Consider the following 24,398-nt stretch of genomic DNA (forward strand, 5'->3'; position numbering starts at 1 on the left):
GTTCTCTTTGTTATAAAGGGGAATGGGGAGATGTGTTTATCATAATTATCTCCATCTGTACTGTGTAGAGCAGATATCATCTTATCAGCTGTACTCAATGCAATCTTGATCTTAGCAAAAGTTAAAGATTTCACAGCTGAGCCTGATATATTATTGTATGTTAATGAGAACTAGATTCAGCCAATCCCCAGGCTTTCTATTGGGACAGATCACACTAAGATACTTGAGAAATTCTTGCAGTCAGCCAGAATAACTTCTCCTCAGAAACATCTAAAAGGTAAGAAAGGTATTTTTTTTAAATTGGTATGCTAAATATATAGTTGGGTTTTCTCAAATTTAACTGCAAAAGTGGAAAGTGGAAATACACTTTAACATTCTAAATCTAGAACTGGAGAGTTCTTTAAATGCTTAATAAAAGCTGCTCAAAGCTGTTTGACAAAAGTTTTGTAAAAGCCCATGGCCCGATTAATTATTTTGACATAAGGCTTTTGCTTCTATTTGATTGTCCTAAAAACTACACTATACATCGTGCTTGTCCTTTCAATTTCTTCAAATATTCTTCAATATTGTAAAGGATATGTAGGATAAATCCACGCTATGGATAAAGGTACTTTCTAGGTGTGGAGCTGCTGCCTCTACAAGTATAAATCCACCTGGGTGGAAAAATACTGCAATGTGAAAAAATAGGATGTAGGTGTGGCGCTGCCCTGCTGTGATGTGATTTGTTGTAGTTACCTTATGTGATGACTTAAAAGGTTTCTTTACCGGCTACACATATTTTTTGCAACATGCAAACTAAAAATCTTCATAAGTGAAATAGTGTTAAAAAAATTAACTTCTTTACGAGAAGTATAACTCAAACTTAATAACACTGTTAAAAAAATCATGAATTTACGATGACACGTGATGTGGCCTGTAAGGCCAATTGCTAATTATTTTCCCTTAGTGTTTGTTTTAGTGTTACAACCTCTGGTGTATGTATTATTGAGTTAGCAAATTAATGTAAATTTTCTCTAAAAAAATTATGAGTGCAAATGAGTGAAAAAATATGTGAAATAAAATAGGTGAAAGTATGCAGAAATATGCAAAAATATGCAGAAAATATGCAGAAAATAAACCACTAATGAATGTCGCATGACCCAAAGTTCCAATTCAAAACATAACTTCTTTGTGATTACACACATATAAATAAATACATATATCACATTTAGTTAAAGTACAAAAAACGTGCAAAAATTTGCTATTTATGCTAGATCATAAAGTGACTAGTGCTTAAACTGTAAACCCAGTGATTTGAGCTTCATAAGCCCAGTACTTGCTGTATAGATACGTATTTGCGGTGGAAACGTCTTTTTAAATCTTTTTAAATGATTCAGAAAGTATTTTAGATATATGGTTTAGAAAGGGTTAAATTTTCATTGGAAGGTGGTGTTTGTAAAAGCCATTCCTTATTCAAGTGCTGGTCTTGTGATGGCGCTCCTTAACCGAGGTCTTATTGTGCTTGCACTCACCGAATAGGGACACCCCTGCAGGGGTATAAGCAGTCACAGTGTTTGCCACTGTGTAGCAGCTCTGGATGTCTCCAATCCATATTGTGAGTGTTGCTATGCCGGCTTGGGAGAAGTTTGCCATAAAAAAGAGGGAATATCCATAGCGTGAACCCGTTTAAAAACTTTTATTGTGCCATATGTTAAGATTTGTACTTACATTTTGAAAAATACTAGTAAGCATATGATAAACAATCCACGGTAGTCGACTTCTGCTCATCTCTCTGGAGGTGATGCAAGATGTGGATAAGTCCCGCCCTATGCGTTTCGTCATAGGACATCTGCTGGGGCATCCATCTTGCTACACCTCCCTGCTTTAAATAATATACTATGTGCTCCGTGCGCCTGCACACTATTGTTTGTCAGCAGCCATTTTGGGGTGGATATCTCAGACCAGAGTCCGGGGATCTTGGCTGCGATGCCTAATTTTCAACTACGGCCCGTAAGTCCTCCCCGTGTATTCAATACAAGCTGATATCCGGGATGGTGACAATGTATGACATTGGCTCTGGCTCATATTTTTATGGATAATTATGGGTTTATTAATTATGTTGTTCCCTTAATGTAAATTGCCCTTATACACAATATATGCATATTGTATACATACAGGTATATTATTTAAATGCAACATACTAGTATAAATTATAATCTTTAAGATTACACCAATAAAAAAATAAATTAAAATTAGAACATAAAAATTGGATAAAAATAATACCAGAAATCCTTCATATAGTAATTAGCACCACGGGAGTATTATGTGCATACATAGATAAAATCTAAAAATATATACTATACTGTATTTTATTAAGTCATATCGAACAATGTATTAAATCACTCATGCTTATAGAAAAAATACAAATAAAACTAAAAATGAAAATAAAAATAAAATTAAAAATTAAAATTAAATTGGAATATATGTAAATAGGAAAAACGAAAGAAGGGAAAAATTGTGTTAAAAATATTTTAAAAATTATATTGAAAAAGGAATTGTATTGTAAACAGAGGAAAGGTCAGAAAAAAATCAGGAAAAAATCAGAAAAAAAGGGGGTGGAGATATATGTACTTTTTCAATGTTAGATGTTTAATATCTGAGTTGCTGAAATGAAAGAGTAAATGTATATATATATATATATATATATGTCCCAGAACATAATAGATTTTTTAATAGATTTTTAAATCTGGGGGGTGTACTTGAAGATGTTATAACGTGGGTAGATATTAAAACTGAAATAGTTAAGAATATAAGGGATAGTTGCTGTATCAGGATATTTTGGTTCTTATTATGAAAAAGATCTGAAAGATGGTTTTCTTAATTATTTGCAATTGTTGTACATCGAACGTAAGTTGATTTATTCTTGATAGTCCTAAAAGTTGGTGAGAAAACAGTTCAAATCTACATCGATATTCATTCCTGCTGATTGGAGGGTCTCTAACAGGAAGATCCATTTTGTCTCGTTTTGTGAAATTTTAATTCTTTTGTTGTCTCCTCTCCAGTGTCCATTTATTTTGTCAATGCTGAAAAAATTAGACATGTTGGATCCTTATTGTGGTAATGCTTGAAGTGTCTTGACACACTGTGTTTATTAAATCAGTTTTTTTATGTCGGTTATATGTTCTCTGACCCTCACACACAATTGTCTAGTTGTTCTGTCCACATATTGTATGTGGCACGGACATTCCAAAACGTAAGTTACATGAGTACTATTGCAGGTGATGAGTTCTTTTATGTCGTATTCTCTCCCATTGGTAGCTGATTTAAATTTCGATATTTTTCTGTTTGTTTTTTGACTGACCTTGCATGGTAGGCAAATACCGCATTTGAAAAAACCCTTCAAAGTTTTTAATTATTTTGATCTTCTTCGGTGGGTCGAGGGCATTGTGTACCAGTTTGTTCCTGAGGGATGGGGCTTTCCTGTAAATAAAAATAGGTTTCCTTGGCAATATGGTGTTTAGGATTCTGTCTGATTGAAGGATAGGCCAAAGCTTTTTTATTGTCTATTATATCCTGTTAGGAAGGCTGTGTCCATGTCCATTGTTTCTCAACCGATGGGAAGAAGAACAAATTTATAGTACACCCAGACCAAATTTAAAGATGTACCGTCGATACATAGATGACATTGTCATTGTATGGGGCGGAACGGAAGAAGTACTATAAATGTTCTTCGATTAAATAAATTGCAACATCTATGGCATTACCTTTTCTGGAAACTGGAATAAACAGAGCATAGATTATCTTGATTTACAGCTATACAAGAATGAGGGATATTTAAACACCAGGACATTCTTCAAAGCCACGGACAGAAATGGATATTTTCCAACCAGCAGCTGCCACCACCCACAATGGATTGGAAACATCCCTAAGGGACAACTAATACGGATATACAGAAACTGCAGCAGCCTGAGTGACTATGAGGAACAAGCCAACATCATCATCAATAGATTTGTGGAGAAAGGATATAACAGAAAAGAATTAGAAAACATAAAAAAAAAGTAAAGAAATTGGACAGAAACACATTAATAGGAGGAGGATCAAACCATAATAAGAAACAACAGAAAAAGAACAAGGACACAGCCTTCCTAACAGGATATAATAGACAGTATAAGAGCACGGAGTCTATAATAAAAAAGCATTGGCCTATACTTAAATTAAATCAAGATAATCTATGCTCTGTTTATTCCAGTTTCCGGAAAAGGTAATGCCGTAGATGTTGGAATTTATTTAATCGAAGAACATTTGTAGTTCATCTTCCGTTCCTCCCCATACAATGACAATGTCATCTATGTATCGACGGTACATCTTTAAATTTGGTCTGGGTGTACTATAAATTTGTTCTTCTTCCCATCTGTTGAGAAACAATGGACATGGACACAGCCTTCCTAACAGGATATAATAGACAGTATAAGAGCATGGAGTTTATAATAAAAAAAGCATTGGCCTATCCTTCAATCAGACAGAATCCTAAACACCATATTGCCAAGGAAACCTATTTTTATTTACAGGAAAGCCCCATCCCTCAGGAAAAAACTGGCACACAATGCCCTCGACCCACCGAAGAAGATCAAAATAATTAAAAACCTGAAGTTTTTTCAAATGCGGTAATTGCCTACCGTGCAAGGTCAGTCAAAAAACAAACAGAAAAATATTGAAATTTAAATCAGCTACCAATGGGAGAGATGACGACATAAAAGAACTCATCACCTGCAATAGTACTCACGTAACTTACGTTTTGGAATGTCCGTGCCACATACAATATGTGGACAGAACAACTAGACAATTGTGTGTGAGGTCAGAGAACGTATAACCGACATAAAAAAACTGATTTAATAAACACAGTGTGTCAAGACACTTCAAGAATTACCACAATAAGGATCCAACATGTCTAATTTTTTCGGCATTGACAAAATAAATGGACACTGGAGAGGAGACAACAAAAGAATTAAAATTTCACAAAACGAGACAAAATGGATCTTCCTGTTAGAGACCCTCCAACCAGCAGGAATGAATATCGATGTAGATCTGAACTGTTTTCTCACCAACATTTAGGACTATCAAGAATAAATCAACTCACGATCGATGTACAATGATTGCAAATAATTAAGAAAACCATCTTTCAGATCTTTTTTATAATAAGAACCAAAATATCCTGATACAGCAACTATCCCTTATATTCTTAACGATTTCAGTTTTAATATCTACCCACGTTATAACATCTTCAAGTACACCCCCCAGATTTAAAAATCTATTAAAAAATCTATTATGTTCTGGGACATATATATATATATATATATATATATATATATATATATATATATATATATATATATATACATTTACTCATTCATTTCAGCAACTCAGATATTAAACATCTAAGATTGAAAAAGTACATATATCTCCACCCCCTTTTTTTCTGATTTTTTCCTGATTTTTTTCTGACCTTTCCTCTGTTTACAATACAATTCCTTTTTCAATATGATTTTTTTAATATTTTTAACACAATTTTTCCCTTCTTTCATTTTTCCTATTTACATATATTCCAATTTAATTTTAATTTTTAATTTTTAATTTTAGTTTTATTTTTATTTTCATTTTTAGTTTTATTTGTATTTTTTTTATAAGCATAAGTGATTTAATACATTGTTCGATATGACTTAATAAAATACAGTATAGTACATATTTTTAGATTTTATCTATGTATGCACATAATACTCCCGTGGTGCTAATTACTATATGAAGGATTTCTGGTATTATTTTTATCCAATTTTTATGTTCTAATTTTAGTTTATTTTTTATTGGTGTAATCTTAAAGATTATAATTTATGCAAGTATGTTGTATTTAAATAATATACCTCGTGCATATATTGTGTATAAGGGCAATTTACATTAAGGGAACAACATAATTAATAAACCCATAATTATCCATAAAAATATGAGCTAGAGCCAATGTCATACACTGTCACCATCCCGGATATCAGCTCGTATTGAATACACGGGGAGGACTTACGGGCCGTAGTTGAAAATTAGGCGTCGCAGCCGAGATCCCCGGACTCTGGTCTGCGATATCCACCCCAAAATGGCTGCTCACAAACAATAGTGCGCAGGCGCATGGAGCACATAGTATATTATTTAAAGCAAGGAGGTGTAGCAAGATGGATGCCCCAGCAGACGTCCTATGATGAAATGCGTAGGGCGGGACTTATCCACATCTTGCATCACCTCCAGAGAGATGAGCAGAAGTTGACTATCGCAGATTGTTTATCATAAGCTTACTAGTATTTTTCAAAATGTAAGTACAAATCTTAACATATGGCACAATAAAAGTTTTTAAATGGGTTCACACTATGGACATTCCCTCTTTTTTTATGGCAAACTTCTCCCAAGACGGCATAGCAACACTCACAATACGGATCGGAGACATCCAGAGCTGCTACACAGTGGTAAACACTGTGACTGCTTATACCCCTGCAGGGGTGTCCCTATTCGGTGAGTGCAAGCACAATAAGACCTCGGTTAAGGAGCGCCATCACAAGACCAGCACTTGAATAAGAAATGACTTTTACAAACACCACCTTCCAATGAAAATGTAACCCTTTCTAAACCATATATCTAAAAGACTTTCTGAATCATTTAAAAAGATTTAAAAAGACCTTTCCACCACAAATACGTATCTATACAGCAAGTACTGGGCTTATGAAGCACAAATCACTGGGTTTACAGTTTAAGCACTAGTCACTTTATGATCTAGCATAAATAGCACATGTTTGCATGTTTTTTGCACTTTAACTAAATGGCATGTGATATATGTATTTATTTATATGTGTGTAATCACAAAGAAGTTATGTTTTGAATTGGAACTTTGGGTCATGCGACATTCATTAGTGGTTTATTTTCTGCATATTTTCTGCATATTTTTGCATATTTCTGCATACTTTCACCTATTTTATTTCACATATTTTTTCACTCATTTGCACTCATAATTTTTTTAGAGAAAATTTACATTAATCTGCTAACTCAATAATACATACACCAGAGGGTGTAACACTAAAACAAACACTAAGGGAAAATAATTAGCAATTGGCCTTACAGGTCACATCACATGTCACCGTAAATGTATGATTTTTTAACAGTGTTATTAAGTTTGAGTTATACTTCTCGTAAAGAAGTTAATTTTTTTAACACTATTTCACTTATGAAGATTTTTAGTTTGCATGTTGCAAAAAATATGTGTAGCCGGTAAAGAAATCACATCACATAAGGTAACTACAACAAATCGCATCACAGCAGGGCAGCGCCACACCTACATCCTATTTTTTCACATTCTTCAATATTGTTTGCAGCCTCTCTGAAATATGTTCTCCTGGGAGAGAGATTGCTTATTCAGCACACTGAAGAGCAAGTTCTCCATTTCCATATTGTGCCCTTTAATAGCTACCGTGTAGCTGTAAATGTAACCCATTGTACTGGCATGCAACCTCCAGCATGCATACTAAGGGTGGCACACACCATGTTTTCTGCTCTTCTCTGAAAAAAAGCATGCTGACAGTGTCACTGAGAGAAGAGAGCTAAAGCTGCAAAGGAGGAGAGAACAGAAGGGAGATGTTACCTGTGGTTTCTCCTCCTCCTGTCCAAGCAATATAAGGACTGATGCTGGGGAAGAGGTAACTCTCCTTCTCCTGTCCTTGCACTTGGAGAGCCAGTGCTGAGGAGGAAGAGGAGAGAGGAGGGAGGTGGTATGGGCTGTGCTCTCTCCTATTCTTGTTTTAGCACACAGAAAGCAAAACTTGAGGAAAATGAGAGAGCAAGGAGGAAGTGCTACAATATATGCACAACTCTTACTTCTGACCCCTGGACTCTGACCCCTGAACTCTGTGAATTGCTTACTCCTGGCCTCTGCCCTTTGTGTGACTTACTACTTACTCCTGTCCCTGTGTTCTATGCATTATTTACTGCTGACTAGGGATGAACTTCGAGTTCGAGTTGAACTCATGGTCGACTCGAACATTGGCTGTTCGCCAGTTCTCCGAACAGCGAACAATTTGGGGTGGAACACCCTTTAAAAGTCTATGGGAGAAACCAAAAGTGCTAATTTTAAAGGCTTATATGCATGGTGTTGTCATAAAAAGTGTTTGGGGACCTGGGTCCTGCCCCAGGGGACATGAATCAATGCAAAAAAAGTTTTAAAAACGGCTGTTTTTTCAGGAGCAGTGATTTTAATAATGCTTAAAGTGAAACAATAAAAGTGTAAAATTCCTTTAAATTTCATACCTGGGGGGTGTCTATAGTATGCCTGTAAAGGGGCGCATGTTTCCCGTGTTTAGAACAGTCTGACAGCAAAATGACATTTCAAAGGAAAAAAAGTCATTTAAAACTACTCGCGGCTAGGGATGAGCTTCGTGTTTGAGTCGAACCCATGTTCAACACGAACATCGTCTGTTCGATTGTTCACCAAATTGCAAACGATATGGGCCGTTCGCGCCAAATTCGAGCCCATAATTCACTGCGGCATCGCAGTGCATTGCTGGCTGATGATTGGCCAAGCATGCACTATGACCCGCATGCTTGGCAAATCACAGTGCCATCTGTACAGAGAGCTGTAATTGGCCAAAGCCAGGGTGGCTTTGGCCAATTATGGCTCAGGGGGTTTAGTACACGCCCCACACTATATAAGGCCTCCTGCACATCGGCTCTGTGTAGTGTGTTCCAGCGTTGAGAGACAGTGACAAAGAGACAGTGTCATTTGATTTAAGTTAGATAGAGTAGGCAGGACAGTCAGTCAGTTAGCTGTACTTGCAGTGCATTGTGTATATATATACATCCCAGGTGTTGTATATATAGATATATATCTATATATATATATAGATATATATAGATATATATCTATATATATATATATATATATAGATGTATATCTATATATATATATATAGATATATATATATATATAGATATATATCTATATATATATAGATATAGATCTATATATATATAGATATATATCTATATATATATATCTATATATATATACACTGTATTCCGTTTAGCTAGATCCATACCTGTTATTATCTTCCTACTGACAGGCAGGCAGGTGTTGTTGCAGTATTTGCAGAAAATTGCTGGTGTTCTTCTGATCCTATTAGTCCTATTAGCTACAGTATTTAGAGTTAGTGTAGTGCGTCCTCTGCACAGTGTCCACCTAAAGCTACCTGTAGAAGATTGGTGGTGTTTTTCTGATCCTATCACTACCGCAGGTAGCTACATTATTTTTTTGTGTAGTGCGACCTCTGCACAGTGTTCAGCTAAAGCTACAAGTTAGTGTAGTGCGACCTCTGCACAGTGTTCAGCTAAAGCTACAAGTTAGTGTAGTGCGACCTCTGCACAGTGTTCAGCTTAAGCTCCAAGTTAGTGTAGTGCAACATCTGCACAGTGTTCAGCTAAAGCAAGTTAGTGTAGTGCGACCTCTGCACAGTGTTCAGCTAAAGCTACAAGTTACTGTAGTTTGACCTCTGCACAGTGCTCAGCTAAAGCTCCAAGTTAGTGTAGTGCGACCTCTGCACAGTGTTCAGCTAAAGCTACAAGTTAGTGCAGTGCGACCTCTGCACAGTGTTCAGCTAAAGCTACCTGTAGAAGGTTGGTGGTGTTTTCCTGATCCTATCACTACCACAGGCAGCTACATTATTTTTAGTGTAGTGCGACCTCTGTACAGTGTTCAGCTAAAGCTACAAGTTAGTGTAGTGCGACCTCTGCACAGTGTTCAGCTAAAGCTCCAAGTTAATGTAGTGCGACATCTGCACAGTGTTCAGCTAAAGCTACAAGTTAGTGTAGTGCGACCTCTGCACAGTGTTCAGCTAAAGCTACAAGTTAGTGTAATGCGACCTCTGTACAGTGTTCAGCTAAAGCTACCTGTAGAAGGTTGGTGGTGTTTTCCTGATCCTATCACAACCACAGGCAGCTACATTATTTTTTAGTGTAGTGCGACCTCTGCACAGTGTTCAACTAAAGCTCCAAGTTAGTGTAGTGCGACCTCTGCACAGTGTTCAGCTAAAGCTACACATTAGTGTAGTGCGACCTCTGCACAGTGTTCAGCTAAAGCTACAAGTTAGTGTAGTGCAACTTCTGCATGGTGTTCAGCTAAAGCTACAAGTTAGTGTAGTGTGACCTCTGCACAGTGTTCAGCTAAAGCTACAAGTTAGTGTAGTGCGACCTCTGCACTGTGTTCAGCTAAAGCTACCTGTAGAAGGTTGGTGGTGTTTTCCTGATCCTATCACTACCGCAGGCAGCTACATTATTTACACGTTAGTATAGTGCGACCTCTGCACAGTGTTCAGCTATAGCTATCTGTAGAAGGTTGGTGTTGTTTTTCTGATCCTATCACTACCGCAGGCAGCTACATTATTTACACATTAGTGTAGTACGACCTCTGCACAGTGTTCAGCTAAAGCTACAAGTTAGTGTAGTGCGACCTCTGCACAGTGTTCAGCTAAAGCTACCTGTAGAAGATTGGTGGTGTTCTCATACTAATAATACTACAGGCAAGCAGTTGATTTTGCTAGCTGCAGTATCAATATATATATATATATATATATATATATAGATGAAAAAGTCCAGAGGGTTGCTGCACTTAAAAACTTTCGGTTGCTTTATTTTCATGTAGTCACATGGAAAAATTACAAAGCAGGTACAATCTTTCCAGACATAATCTTGACATATAAATGCCTATAGATGCAGATATGGATGGATTACGTACGTTTCGGGCTAGTATGCTTACGCCCTTCATAAGATCCGTCTGAGCATATCTAACGGGTTCACTGCAATGAATCCCTTAAATACAAATTAGTAGTATACATCACATGTGGAAGCAATATGGATAATTGATTAATTCGTAACATTTTCACCACCTAATAGATACGTGTTTTTTGTATACCATAAACACAAGATCTAGCAATTAGCGGCCGACATCTTTATCTCATCGTTTTCATTCTCCAAATAAGCATTATTAAACCTATGAAAGATATATATATAAAGATAGAATGAGTATATCCATATACTAACCTCCCTATCTCAAACCATATTTACATATTACATCTTTTATGTTATCACTTATAGCTGAAAAATATCAAACAAATAAATACAGATCCAAATCAACATTTAATCCGTATGGGGCGATCGTATTCAAAAAATGTATCCAATATACTTCTCTTTTTCTCAAAATCATTTCTCGGTTTACCCCCCTCCTGTTTTTCTCTATTCCTTCCAGGACCATAAACTTTAATTGTGAAACATTATGTCCATACTCCACGAAATGTCCAGCCAGTGGTAATTGTGTTAATTTATCACGTATTGAGTATTTGTGTCTTGCTATCCTGTCTTTAACTTTTTGTGTAGTCTCTCCGACATACACCAAACCACAAGGACATTTTATGGCATATATGACATATGATGATTGACAAGTGTAGTAGCCACGTATGGGGATATTAAAACCCCTATGTGGGTGTGTAAAAGCTTTTCCTTTTATCATAGAATTGCATTGCATACATGACAAACATGGATACGATCCAAAATTTTTTTGTCCTAAAAAGGTTGGTTTAATGGGTATAGATATAGGTTGGTCCGATTTTATTAGTCGGTCCCGTATTGTTTTACCGTTCCTATATGAGGACATGGGGGGATTCCAGAATTCCTGTATCATCAGATAACTAGTTCTCAAAAGATTCCAATGTTTTTTAATTATCTTAGAAATATTTTTAGAAAAAGGGTGATATTGCATAATAAAGGTAATTCTCTTTATTTTTCTACGAGTTGTTACATTACGGTCAGTAAGAGATTCTATATCAGTTAAGGTTCGGGGGTATCTTCGATTAATACGTTTATTTTTCATTTCTTTAAGTCTCTGATCACGACACAGAGGGTCACTTACGATCCGTTGTACTCTCAACATTTGACTTTTTGGAATGGATGAGAAAACATTAGGCGGATGGAAGCCGTTGAAGTGTAGTAACTGGTTACGATCTGTGGGTTTTACATACAGATCAGTACTAATCTGTGCATTACTCAACTGCAACATAGTGTCCAAAAAAAAAATCCTGTCTTTACCGATTTCAATGTAAAATTTCAAACCGGGTATTAGGTGATTGATATATTGATCGAACAGAAATAGGCTCTCCATGTTGCCATCCATATAGCGAAAATATCGTCCACAAATCTATACCAACATTGACAATGTTTGAGAAATAGTTTATTCGCATAGATAAAAGAAGTTTCTATCATGTTCATAAAAGCGTTCGCATATGGGGGTGCAACATTTGAGCCCATCGCTGCCCCATTTAGTTGCAAAAAATGGGTATCCTTGAAAAGAAAATAATTCTCCTCAAGGATAATCTTCAATAATTCAAGAAGAAATGAGATCTGTTCCTTTTTATATATACCTGACTGTGTTAGTAGACGTTGACATGCCTCTATTCCCAAACTGTGGGGGATGATAGTAAACAGACTGGAGACGTCCAGAATATCCTGAATTTTAGTCAAGAAATCTGTAGTATCTTTGATATATGATTTAGTATTTAACAATAATGGTGTTAGACATTTGTCTAAATATTATTCACAAAATATGAACTTCAAAACCAAATTTGCACAAATTTTAAATAAATATTCCTTTGATATCATGACATTAACTGTACAATTTTTACAACAAGAAAGAACCCTCGTACAGCAGGAGATTGTTCAACTTAAGGAACAACTGCAACTAGGTTCAAATCAAGAGGAACTAATGGAATTTAAGAGAACAAACAAAGATAAATTGGAGAAATTTCGTACTAACATCCAACTACGAAAATGTACAAAACTTGAACGTGACCGGGAAAATTATAAAAACGATCATGTCTACAACTGGACTGACCCAACATATCACCATACAAAAGGTTATAGGAAAACACAGCGCAAACATTTTGCTAGTTCCAATTCTTCTATTACATCTACTGGATCGTCAAACAATGCATCCACTACTCCTTTTTTAACTACAAACATGACAGAACCCGGACCAGGAGGGGCGGCTGGAGAACCAAGAAAAGACACAACGGGAGGTGTAACCACCAGACGACAGAGACACTAGAAGAAAATTTGGTACATAATATTTCTTCCATTATTTTGTCTGAAGCTGAACTTAACGTATTATATAAGGGTTTGGGCTTTTGCCCGAAAGAACGAATGGATGATTTTGTACTTAAACAGGATTTATATAGATTTTATAGACAATTGAGATTTAAAGCACATTTTTCGGGTGGGTCCATTGCCACAAGTAAAGAACCTCTTGCATTATCTATTAAAAATATGGGTCTAAAATCTAAAAGCACCGAAGTACCCCCTACCTCATGTGCTGCAGTAGAAGTATATATAGATAAAGTAGAAAATGACATTAAGAAATTTTTAGGCGATAGAAATAAAAGAGATCATATACCCCATAATTTGAATAAAGATGAGATTAAGGCATTAAACTCCTTGTCAGCCCAGCGCGATATCACCATCAAACCGGCTGACAGGGGGGGGCCATTGTGGTAATGGACACCCCTATGTACGAAAAAGAAGTGATGAAACATCTTGGTGATACTCTCACATATAGAAAACTTGACTCTTGTCCAGTCTTTAGAATACAAAAGAGAATTAGAAAAGTTCTTATTAATGTAGTTAAAGATAAAATCATCGATGACGAAACTATGGAATTTTTGGTGTGTGAATATCCAGTCACACCGGTATTATATATGTTACCAAAAATTCATAAAGATCCTAAAAATCCTCCGGGACGTCCCATCGTATCGGGTATGGAATCTGTGACAACCCATTTAGCACAATATTTAGACAAATGTCTAACACCATTATTGTTAAATACTAAATCATATATCAAAGATACTACAGATTTCTTGACTAAAATTCAGGATATTAAGTTGTCACCAGATTCCATTCTTATATCATGGGACGTCTCCAGTCTGTTTACAATCATCCCCCACAGTTTGGGAATAGAGGCATGTCAACGTCTACTAACACAGTCAGGTATATATAAAAAGGAACAGATCTCATTTCTTCTTGAATTATTGAAGATTATCCTTGAGGAGAATTATTTTCTTTTCAAGGATACCCATTTTTTGCAACTAAATGGGGCAGCGATGGGCTCAAATGTTGCACCCCCATATGCGAACGCTTTTATGAACATGATAGAAACTTCTTTTATCTATGCGAATAAACTATTTCTCCAACCCTGTCAATGTTGGTATAGATTTGTGGACGATATTTTCGCTATATGGGATGGCAACATGGAGAGCCTATTTGTAGAAACATTATATATAACCTCTAATGGGATTTTTAAGGCAATGAAGATTTTTAGATTTTCTTAAAACCAATTTTATTATAATAGATCAAGAAAAATTATGGCTGTTTACACAAAAAAGATATATAATTAAATAAATAAAGAAAATTTATATACAAAAAATCCATATTGCTAATGATTCATAGCTATAAAAACAATTTTGGAGAAAAGTGATACAGCACACCACCCAATACAATCACCACAGATGAAAACCGTGGCATCGAGTGGTGGATTTCCATGGAGAGCCTATTTCTGTTCGATCAATATATCAATCACCTAATACCCGGTTTGAAATTTTACATTGAAATCGGTAAAGACAGGATTTCTTTTTTGGACACTATGTTGCAGTTGAGTAATGCACAGATTAGTACTGATCTGTATGTAAAACCCACAGATCGTAACCAGTTACTACACTTCAATAGCTTCCATCCTCCTAATGTTTTCTCATCCATTCCAAAAAGTCAAATGTTGAGAGTACAACGGATCATAAGTGACCCTCTGTGTCGTGATCAGAGACTTAAAGAAATGAAAAATAAACTTATTATTCGAAGATACCGAAGATACCCCCGAACCTTAGTTGATATAGAATCTCTTACTGACCATAATGTAACAACTCGTAGAAAAATAAAGAGAATTCCCTTTATTATGCAATATTACCCTTTTTCTAAAAATATTTCTAAGATAATTAAAAAACATCGGAATCTTTTGAGAACTAGTTATCCGATGATACAGGAATTCTGGAATCCCCCCATGTCCTCATATAGGAAAGGTAAAACAATACGGGACCGACTAATGAAATCGGACCAACCTATATCTATATCCATTAAACCAACCTTTTTAAGGCAAAAAAATTTTGGATCGTATCCGTGTTTGTCATGTATACAATGCAATTCTATGATAAAAGGAAAAGCTTTTACACACCCACATAGGGGTTTTAATATCCCCATACGTGGCTACTACACTTGTCAATCATCATATGTCATATATGCCATAAAATGTCCTTGTGGTTTGGTGTATGTCGGAGAGACTACACAAAAAGTTAAAGACAGGATAGCAAGACACAAATACTCAATACATGATAAATTAACACAATTACCACTGGCTAGACATTTCGTGGAGTATGGACATAATGTTTCACAATTAAAGTTTATGGTCCTGGAAGGAATAGAGAAAAACAGGAGGGGGGGAAACCAAGAAATGATTTTGAGAAAAAGAGAAGTATATTGGATACATTTTTTGAATACGATCGCCTCATACGGATTAAATGTTGATTTGGATCTGTATTTATTTGTTTGATATTTTTCAGCTATAAGTGATAACACAAAAGATGTAATATGTAAATATGGTTTGAGATAGGGAGGTTAGTATATGGATATACTCATTCTATCTTTATATATATATCTTTCATAGGTTTAATAATGCTTATTTGGAGAATGAAAACGATGAGATAAAGATGTTGGCCGCTAATTGCTAGATCTTGTGTTTATGGTGTACAAAAAACACGTATCTATTAGGTGGTGAAAATGTTACAAATTAATCAATGTGATGTATACTACTAATTTGTATTTAAGGGATTCATTGCAGTGAACCCGTTATGAAGGGCGTAAGCATACTAGCCTGAAACGTATGTAATCCATCCATATCTGCATCTATAGGCATTTATATGTCAAGATTATGTCTGAAAAGATCGTACCTGCTTTGTAATTTTTCCATGTGACTACATGAAAATAAAGCAACCGAAAGTTTTTAAGTGCTGCAACCCTCTGGACTTTTTCTTCTATATATAAGGTCGGTAGGAAGACCTGATTGCTGGCACTGAATTGTAAGCTCCTCTACAAATTGAATATATATATATATCCCAGCTTAGTGCAGCTACATCTCACTGCAGGCCATTAGTATGTCTGGAAGGCCAACAAGGAGAGGCAGACAGTCACAAGCCAATAAATGAGGGCAAGCAGGCTCTGTGTCTAAAGGCAACAGTGCTGGTCGTGGACACGGTGCATCCTCATCAGCACGTGGCCGTGGGACACGCTTGGCCTTTTTTTCGGCAGCTGGCCATGTTGAACCGCAACATGCGGAAGACTTGGTCGAGTGGATGACCAAGCCGTCATCATCCTCCTCATGCTCTCTCATCCATGCTCAGGGTACTTTGTCTGGCAAAGCAGCTGACAATGCAGCCTCTTCCCTCGGCTCAATGGCATCAGTGACTCCTTCCCTAGCCCCACCATGTCCTCCTGAGGAGTCCCTCGAACTGTTTGACCACAGTGTTGGGTACATGCTCCAGGAGGATGCCCAGCATTTCAAAGGCTCTGATGATGATACTGAGCTAAATGAATGCAGTAACGTGAGCATGGACAGAGGGGGTGTCCAAGAAGGACAGCAATTTGGCAGTCATGTTCCCCCTGCTGCAGCATACTGCCAGGTTTGCTCCAGTGATGAGGAGGGAGGAGATGATGAGGTCACTGACTCAACTTGGGTGCCTGATAGGAGAGAGGAGGAGGAGGAAGAGGAGGAGGAGGCACATCACCGACGAGGCAGGATGCCCTCCAGGGGACGGCCTAAGGACAGCACACTGACTGCATCACACCTCAGAGCTCCGCATGTGCAGGGCGCTGCTGTCTCTGTGCGTTATTCCAAAAGTTCTTTGGTGTGGCCTTTTTGAGATGAGTGCATCAGATGGCACCGCTGCTATTTGCAACATATGTCTCAAGCGTATCTCGCGTGGCCAAAACATCTCCCGCTTGGGCATCACATGCTTGACCAGACATATGTTGACCTGCCATGCAGTTCGTTAGCAAGCGTACCTAAAAGACCAACACCAAAAAACAAAGAGGACCTCTCCTTACTCCTCATCAGCTGGGATCTCCAACCCCACTATACCTTCAGTCCTCTCTGAGACCTGCACTGAGAGGAATGAAGGTGTAGAATTAGGTGTGTCACAGCCAAGTACTTGTGGGCAATCTGCTATCGGTACACCGACGTCAGATTGTACCAGGCAAATTTGCCTGCCCCAGCTGCTGCACCGCAAAAAGAAGTTCACTCCCAGCCATCCACATGCCCACTGGTTGAATGCTAGCTTGGCAAAATTGCTCGCACTTCAACTGCTACCTTTTTCAGTTGGTAGACTCTGCCCCCTTCCATGAGTTTGTGGAATGTGCGGTTCCTCAGTGGCAGGTTCCCAAACACCACTTTTTCTCATGGAAGGCAATGTCCATGCCTCGCTGGACAGGGTGGTCAGCGGTAAAGTGCATATTACCTCTGACTCATGGTCCAGCAGGCATGGACAGGGACCTTACCTAAGTTTCACAGCGCATTGGTTGACTCTTCTGGCAGCTGGGAAAGATGCAGCACTACTACTAGTGATTCTGACACACCTCTCTCCTCCACCCCTCCTCTTCTTCTTCCTCCATGGCCTCTTCCTGTGCTTTGTGCTTGGAACCATCGGTGCTCCGTAGGCATTCAAGGGGCTACGCCAGTACGCAGGCCAAAAGATGCCATGCGGTGCTTGAGCTGGTGTGCTTGGGGGACAAGAGCCACACTGGGGCAGAGGTTCTGTCAGCTCTGCAGGGGCAGGTTAAGAGGTGGTTGACGCCACGCCAACTTAAGGCAGGAGTGATGGTTTGCAACAATGGCACCAACCTCCTCTCTGCCCTCCGGCAGGGACAACTGACCCATGTGCCCTGTTTGGCTCATGTCCTTAACTTGGTGGTACAGTGGTTCTTGGGCAGGTACCCGGGCTTACAGGATGTCCTGAGGCAGGCCAGGAAAGTCTGTGTGCATTCTGCCGGTCATATAATGCCAGTGCTCGGCTGGCAGACCTCCAAAAGGAATTTAACCTGCCCAAGAACCGCCTAATCTGTGACATGCCCACCAGGTGGAACTCAACATTGGCCATGCTGCAGCGGCTGCACACGCAGCAGATGGCCATCAATGAGTACCTGTGCGACTATGACACCAGGACAGTGTCGGGGAGCTTGTTTTTTTTTCCCCACGCCAGTGGGCCATGATCAGGGATGCCTGCACTGTCCTGTCACCATTTGAGGAGGCCACGAGGATGGTGAGCAGTGACAGTGCATGCATCAGTGACACTGTCCCCCTTGTCCACTTGTTGGAGCACATGCTGTGTGGAATAATGGACAGGGCACTTGAGGCAGAACAGAGGCAGGAAGAGGAGGACTTCCTTAGCTCTCAAGGCCCCCTTTATCCAGACAGTGTTCCTGCGTGCCCGCCGATCACACAGGAAGAGGATGAGGAGGAGGAGGATTGTGTCAGTATGGATGTGAAACCTGGAACTCAGCATCAGCAGCAGTCTTTAAGGGATCATTTACAGTCCCAAGAAACCCATGGACTTATACGTGGCTGGGAGGAGGTTGCTGCGGATCATGTCGTCCTTAGTGACCCAGAGGACTCCGGACCGAATGCCTCAGCAAACCTACGCTGCATGGCCTCCCTTATCCTGCAATGCCTGCGGAAGGATCCTCGTATTCATGGTATCAAGGAGAAGGAACAATACAGGCTGGCAACCCTCCTTGATCCACGTTACAAGGGTTAGGTTGTGGACCTTATCTTGCCATCGCAGAGGGAGCAGAGGATGAAACATCTTCGGGAGGCCTTGCAGAAAGGTCTGTGCAATGCTTTCCCAGAGACTGGGAGATTACAAACTCCTGTTTCTGGACAACGTGTTGCTGAGGCTTCGGTCATTCAAAGAAGGAGCGGTGGAGAAGGTGGCCATCTGGGCGATGCGTTCAGACAATTTTTTAGTCTGCAGCCCCATGGTATGATCGGTTCCAGCAACCATCGCCAGTGTCTGTTTTACATGGTGCAGGAATACCTAGGGGCAAGATCTGACTTGGACACCTTTCCCACCGAAAATCCTCTGGGTTACTGGGTCTTGAGGATGGATCACTGGCCAGAGCTTGCACAGTATGCAATTGAGCTACTGGCCTGTCTTGCATCCAGCGTTCTTTCGGAACGCACATTCAGTGCTGCTGGAGGCTTTGTAACCAATCACAGGGTGCCTCTGTCCATCGACTTGGTCGATCGACTGACCTTCATAAAAATGAATCAGTCTTGGATCACCACCAGCTACCAAGCACCTGATGCTGATGTAACCGAATAATTTTTTTTGAAATGTCAGATCCCTTCAAAGACTGCCTATGCTGATGCTGAGTGACTATCTTGTTGTGTTGAGTAATTATCCTCTTCCTCCTCAATGATCATGCTGATAGCTTGTAAGAACATTTTTGGTTCTGGGCGCCACCACCAGTGACTAAGGCCCAATTTTTCAGCCTCTGTTTAACAGGGGCATGTAATTACAATTTTTGATGCAATTCTTTGCCACAGGGCTAGTTCCTGTGCTCCAACTAGAGTATCTGTGAGGGGTTGCAATGTTGTGGCACCAGCACCAGTGACTAAGGCCCAATTTTTCAGCCCCTGTTTAACAGGGGCGTGTAATTACAAATTTTGATGCAATTCTTTGCAGCAGGGCTAGTTCCTGCGCTCCAACTAGAGTATCTGTGAGGGGTTGCAGTGTTGTGGCACCAGCACCAGTGCCTAAGGCCCAATTTTTCAGCCCCTGTACAACAGGGACATGTAATTAGAATTCTTGATCTAATATTTCACAGCAGGGCCTGTTTCTGCGCCCACCAAGAGAAACTGTGAGGACTTACAGTGTTGTGGCACCAGCACCACTACCAAAGGCCCAAATTTTATGCCCCTGTTAAACAGGGGCATGTAATTACAATTCTTGATCTAATATTTCACAGCAGGGCCCTGTGAGGACTTACAGTGTTGTGGCCACAACAACACCTAAGGCCCAAATTTCTGCTGAGTATATAAGCCCCTACTTTCAAACATCCAACTTACAAATGACTCCTACTTGCAAACGGAAGGAGACAACATGAAGTGAGATGAAATCTACCCCTAGGATGGGAAATTCTCTCCTGTAAGAGTTAATATGGGAAAAACTTTTCTCCTTTACACTGATGCTTTATCACCAATCCTTGTTTCACTAAAAACCCCAAATTTACAAAAAACATTTGTCATTGGGACAAAAAGTGAGGTGAAATCTTCTGAAGAGGAGCACAGACAGCAAAACAAATGTCACAGGGGTGATAACCCTTCCCTATGTTTTCCAAAAAGCTTAAAATAGATTTTTTGGCTGGAGCTAAACACGTTAAAAATGTACCAGTTCAAAATTACAAACAGATTCTACTTAACAACAAACCTACAGTCCCTGTCTTGTTTGCACCGCCTGTATACTGCTGTTCCGAGCATATAGGGCCCCACACCTTTCCTTTTTTAATTTGGGTGCGGGGTTCCCCTTAATATCCATACAAGACCCAAAGGGCCTGGTAATGGAATGGGGGGTATCCATGCCGTTTGTCTCACTGATTTTTATCCATATTGCCAGGACCCGACATTATCGGAATCTAACAAGGGGACCCCCAGATCCCGGCCCTCCCCCCGTGTGAAATGGTAAGGGGGTACAAAAGTGTCAAAAATTTTAAAAATGACAAGAGACAGTTTTGACAATTCCTTTATTTAAATGCTTCTTCTATTTTCTTTCTTCTATCTTCTATCTTCCTTTGGTTTCTTCCTCCATCTTCTTCTTCTTCTGGTTCTTCTGGTTCTTCCTCCGGTGTTCTCGTCCAGCATCTTCCTCTGCAGCATCTTCTTCCCTTCGTCTTCTGGGCCGCTCCGCATCCAGCATGATGGGTGGCTCCCGCTGTGTGACGCTTCTCCTCTTCTGACGGTTCTTAAATAACGGAGGACGGGGCCACCCGGTGGCCTCACCCTCCATTATTTAAGAACCATCAGAAGAGGAGAAGCGTCACGCAGCGGGAGCCTCCCATCATGCTGAATGCAGAGCGGCCCAGAAGACGAGGGAAAGAAGACACCATGGAGGAAGATGCTGGAGGAGAACACCGGAGGAAGAACCTGAAGGAAGATAGAAGATAGAAGATAGAAGAAAGAAGATAGAAGAAGCATTTCAATAAAGGAATTGTCAAAAACTGTCTTTTGTCATTTTTTACATTTTTGTCACTTTTTCGTGAAATGGTAGGGGTAATTACCCCCTTACCATTTCACACAGGGGGGAGGGCCGGGATCTGGGGGTCCCCTTGTTAAAGGGGGCTTCCAGATTCCGATAAGCCCCCCGCCCGCAGACCCCCACAACCACCAGGTAAGGGTTGTGGGGATGAGGCCCTTGTCCCTATCAACATGGGGACAAGGTGTTTTGGGGGCTACCCCAAAGCACCTTCCCAATGTTGAGGGCATGTGGCCTGGTACCGTTCAGGAGGGGGGGTGCTCTCTCGTCCCCCCTCTTTTCCTGCGGCCTGCCAGGTTGTGTGCTCGGATAAGGGTCTGGTATGGATTTTTGGGGGGACCCCACGCCATTTAAATTTTGGCGCTGGGTTCCCCTTAAAATCCATACCAGACCTGAAGGGTCTGGTATAGATTTTGAGGGGGACGCCATGCCATTTTTTTTTTTAATTTTGGCCTGGCTTCCCCTTAATATCCATACCAGACCTGAAGGGCCTGGTATGGAATTTAGGGGGACCCCCCACGTCATTTTTTTTTTAAATTTTGGTTCGGGGTTTCCCTGTGGGGAATTCCCATGCCATTTATATCAATGAACTTTTATGTGTATTGTCGGACCGGCAATTCATTAATAGCCACGAGTAGTTTTAAATGACTTTTTTCCTTTGAAATGTCATTTTGCTGTCAGACTGTTCTAAACACGGGAAACATGCGCCCCTTTACAGGCATACTATAGACACCCCCCAGGTATGAAATTTAAAGGAATATTACACTTTTATTGTTTCACTTTAAGCATTATTAAAATCACTGCTCCCGAAAAAACGGCCGTTTTTAAAACTTTTTTTTTAATTGATCCATGTCCCCTGGGGCAGGACCCAGGTCCCCAAACACTTTTTATGACAATAACTTGCATATAAGCCTTTAAAATTAGCACTTTTGATTATTCATGTTCGTGTCCCATAGACTTTAACGATGTTCGCATGTTCAAACAAATTTTTTGGCTGTTCGCATGTTCTGGTGCGAACCGAACAGGGGGTGTTCGGCTCATCCCTACTCCTGACCCCTACACTCTGAGTGTTTCTTACTCCTGATTCCCATAACCACTGCATTATTTACTCTTTACCCCTTTACTTGGTGAATTATTTACTCCTGACCCCTTCACTCTGTGTATTACGTAACCCCTGCCCTCTGCACTCTGCGCATTATTTACTCATACCAACCATACTACTATTCTTGACCCCTACAATCTGTGTATTACTTATTATGACCTCTTCAGTATGTGCAATACTTACTCCGGACCTCTGAACTCTGTGTTTGGTTTATATTGAAGCATGCTCAGACTCTATTAAACTATGCTCAATATTCAGCATAATTTAACCAGTTCCCGTCCACGCTATAGCTGAATGACGGCTACAGCACGGATTTACATTGCGTAGACGTCAATAGACGTCCTCCGCTTTCCTCCCTCCCCACACGCTCTCGCGAGCATGTATCGGGGAAAGACTGTGCTGGTTGTGTCCCTTGGACACAGCCAGTCACAGATCACTGTAAATGGCCTATCACAGTGGCCGTTTTCTGCGCGATTGGCGATTGTAAACATATGAGATCATCTCTCATTTCTGGCTCTCTCTCCTCACACAGAGACCACATGTGAGGAGAGAGAGTATCTGACAGCGATCTGTGAGTGACAAACAGTAATTACAGTGAACATAATCAACTCCCTGTGCCCAAACAGTGCCCAATTAGTGCCCAATCAGTACCACATTGCCAATTATAGTCTGTGCCAGTCTGCCAGTCTGTGCCATCAATAATTGATGCCCATCTGTGTCAACTGTGCCCACCTCTGCCCATCTGTGGCATCAGTGATCAGTGCCCATCTGTGCCGCCTCATCAGTGCACATCTGTGCAATCAGTGCCCATCTGTGCCACCTCCTCAGTGCCATCTGTGCCACCTCAGTGCCCATCTGTGCTGCCTCATCAGTGCCAATCTGTGCCACCTCATCAGTGCACATCTGTGCAATCAATCAGTGCAGATCTGTACCGCCTCATCAGTGCACATCTGTGCCACCTCATCAGTGCCCATCTTTGCCACCTCATCAGTGCCCATCTGTGCCATCTCAACAGTGCCCATTTGTGCCACCTCATTAGTGCACATCTGTGCAATCAAACAGTACACATCTGTACCGCTTCATCAGTGCATATCTGTGCCACCTCATCAGTGCCCATTTGTGCCACCCCACTAGTGCACATCTGTGCAATCAATCAGTGCACATGTGTGCCGCCTCATCGGTGTACATCTGTGCCAACTCATCAGTGCCCATCTTTGCCAACTCATCTGCGCCAAGTCATCAGTGCCCATCTGTGCCACCTCATCAGTGCCCATCTGTGCCATCAATCAGTGCACATCAGTGCACATCTGTGCTCATCAGTGCCACCTCATCAGTGCAGGCTTAGCATACATCTGTGCCACCTCATCAGTGCAGGCTTAATAGCACACATCTGTGCAGGCTCATCAGTGCCACCTCATCAGGGCCCATCAGTGCAGGCTTGGCACACACCTCTGCAGTCTCATCACCACCTGCAACCATGTCCAAAAGATGCTTTTCCGCCGAGGAGGCGTACCAAATTCTTTCCACGGCTGATGAGAGCAATGGGGAGCTCTCTTTTTTGGATTCCCTTTCCAATTTGTATTCTGAGTCTGACATAAATTATGAGCCAGTCCTCAGTAGTGGAAAACTGACAGGCTCAGAGGAGGAAGATATTCTGCCCGCCAAATGAAGGCGTTCTGGTGAGGAGGCAGTGGCATCCACCAGCACCGCAGTGCCATCCACCAGCAAGAAAGGCCAAGTACCAGTGGGGTGTCACCTCAGCCCCAAAGGGTTAGGAGCAATGCTGGCCTTCCCTATGCCCTTCAGAACCCCTTGTGGCTTCCTCCTCATTCAGGAGAAGCTAACATTCC

The sequence above is a fragment of the Aquarana catesbeiana genome, linkage group LG04 (assembly GCF_042186555.1).
Source record: "Aquarana catesbeiana isolate 2022-GZ linkage group LG04, ASM4218655v1, whole genome shotgun sequence".
NCBI classification, from domain to species: Eukaryota; Metazoa; Chordata; class Amphibia; order Anura; family Ranidae; genus Aquarana; species Aquarana catesbeiana.